This window comes from Halyomorpha halys, unplaced genomic scaffold (assembly GCF_000696795.3).
Source record: "Halyomorpha halys isolate HHAL.00 unplaced genomic scaffold, Hhal_1.1 Scaffold36.1, whole genome shotgun sequence".
Taxonomy (NCBI): Eukaryota; Metazoa; Arthropoda; class Insecta; order Hemiptera; family Pentatomidae; genus Halyomorpha; species Halyomorpha halys.
In genome coordinates this window covers 1512289-1514692 of record NW_027108624.1, presented here as the reverse complement: position 1 = coordinate 1514692, position 2404 = coordinate 1512289, and positions in this window count along the sequence as shown.

The following is a 2404-nucleotide window of genomic DNA, read 5'->3' as shown; positions in this document are numbered from 1 at the left end:
GTGAAAGGAATTAGGCGGTTACTAGGGGCTCTCAATTACTACAGGAGATTTGTACCAGAAATGGCAGAACACTTGGTCCCCCTTAATAATTTGTTAAAGAAGGGCACTAAGTTGTAACAGCGGCTATGGAAAGCAATATTAGGAAGTGCATCATGAGGCTACAACAAGAACCGGTACTCGCGTTCCCGGACTTTAGCAAGGAGTTCACAATAACGACTGACGCTAGTGAATATGCATTGTGGGCAGTATTGTCACAAGAAAGCGAAGGAGGAGAGCGCCCCGTGGCGTACGGTAGCAGGAGGCTAACGGACCCCAAATCACGGTACAGTGCTCTCGAACGAGAACTATTAGCAATCGTTTGGACGGTGGAGCACTTCAGACCCTATGTGTTTGGGAGGCGTTTTAGAGTCCATAACGATCACCGGCCTCTTCAGTGGGTAGTGAAATTGAAAGTCTTCAGCGCGCGTTACCCGCTGGAAAGAACTCCTCAGTCAATATAATATGGACATCGTCTATAAACCAGGGAAGGAAAACGTAGTGGCGGACTGGCTCTCTCGTGCAATTGTCATTAATGCGGTTGAAGAGGAACAAGGCGAAACGACAGGAGACGTTAGACAATTCCTTCAGGAATGGACGCCAGGAGAAGGAGAGCCTTCCAATATACAGGCAAACGAAGAGGAAAATTGGACATCGGGAGACGAAAGCTCTACCGGGAGCAGGCCACCCGAAATAGAGGAACTGGAGGAAATCATTAATGATAAGAAACACCAAATTGTATGGAAAACAAGAACCTCTGGCCTGATGAAGGTGGAATACGCGACTACGATTAATACGGACAGAGCTCTATTAACACCATATGGTCAGAACCAGGGGCACGAGAAGACCAGATATGTCGCGCACTGAATGACGCTTTGAAGCCAGGGAAAACTTTTTACTTATATGTGGGGAATGCTGTCATTCGGGACAAAATTAAGAGACTATGGAGACAGGAACTAATTGGGGTCGATAGAACGTTTATTATATGTACGATGATGATGGAAACCATACGAGACGAAGAAAGACAAAAAGAGGTCACCCTGGCTTATCACCAGGGGAAAACTAACCACCGCGGTTTGGGTGAAACAGTTGAGGGCCTTAAACGACGCTACTTCTGGTGGGGGATGAAGAGGACTGTGCAACAGATCATAGGTGGGTGCAACGTATGCCTTAGTACGAAATATAATCGCAACCCCCCGAAAGCAGTGCAAGAGGAGACGCCTACGCCCCAGAGACCACTATGTGACATCCAAATAGACTCCACCTGGAAAGGCTACAAGTGGATAACAGCCATCGACCTATTCAGCAAAGTAGCCATGGCACATGAAGTTCGGGATAAATCAGCCGGGGCAGTGATTTCAGCGCTGAGGGTATGGTTCCAATTTTATGGAGTCCCAGACCGAATTTCGTCCGACGGGGGGAGGGAGTTCGACAATGGCGCGATACGGGAGGAAATGAGCACCTTAGGAGTGGAATGGCACATTAACACCCCCGGTCATCCTAAGAGTAGAGGGGGTGTGGAAAGATTACACAGCACTCTAAGCGACCATTTGAGGGTCTATCACGCGGATAAGGGGCTGGAAGACCAGACGAGGCGTTGGTCCGAGCGGTGGCCGCGTATAACCATTCGATTCACTCCACCACGGGGTTCTCGCCGTTTGAGGTTCTCTTTGGTCTCCAAAGGCGACGCAGAAATTTCATGGACACGGCAGAGGTAGAGGGGGAAATTATTAGTCATGGGATGGTCATGTGCAGGTTTTGGGATAAAACCAAAGAGCGCATTGAGCGGGATAAGGCTCGACGGGTCGCGCGGGAAAATTTGAACCTCCGGGACGCGATGGGGAGGTCAAAATCGGAACGATTGTATATGGCTCTTGGGGTCCAACAGGGGTAAGGAATCCCTACGCTATGAGGGTCCATTCCGAGTGACTACCATCAGAGAACATAATGTGGTAACGATTGAAAGCTTACAGGAACCAAAGAAGAAGCGTACAGTTCACGTTGAACAGCTCAGGTTCCCTGCGATAGCAGCTCTATAGGCACCTGGGATGCCTCCTCATCACAACCGAAGCAGGAGTTTTTCTTTTTGTTGTTTGTGTACATATTTTATTTATTTGTTTTATTCCTATAGGTTGTACGTAGATACGGAATAGTGCGTGCAGTGAGTTGGCGGATATTGTAGTGAATAATGAGTGTGTAGATAGAGTGGATAAGTAGAAGTTGAAGTTTTTGTTGTTTCGTTTTGTAAATTTTATAATTGGACTTTGTGCATATTTGTGTCTAATACTTTGTTTTGAAAATTTTTTTTTTGTATTATACCTTTTGTTTTTGAGTTTACGAGGAATTGTTCGTAAACTGGCAGGGGGGA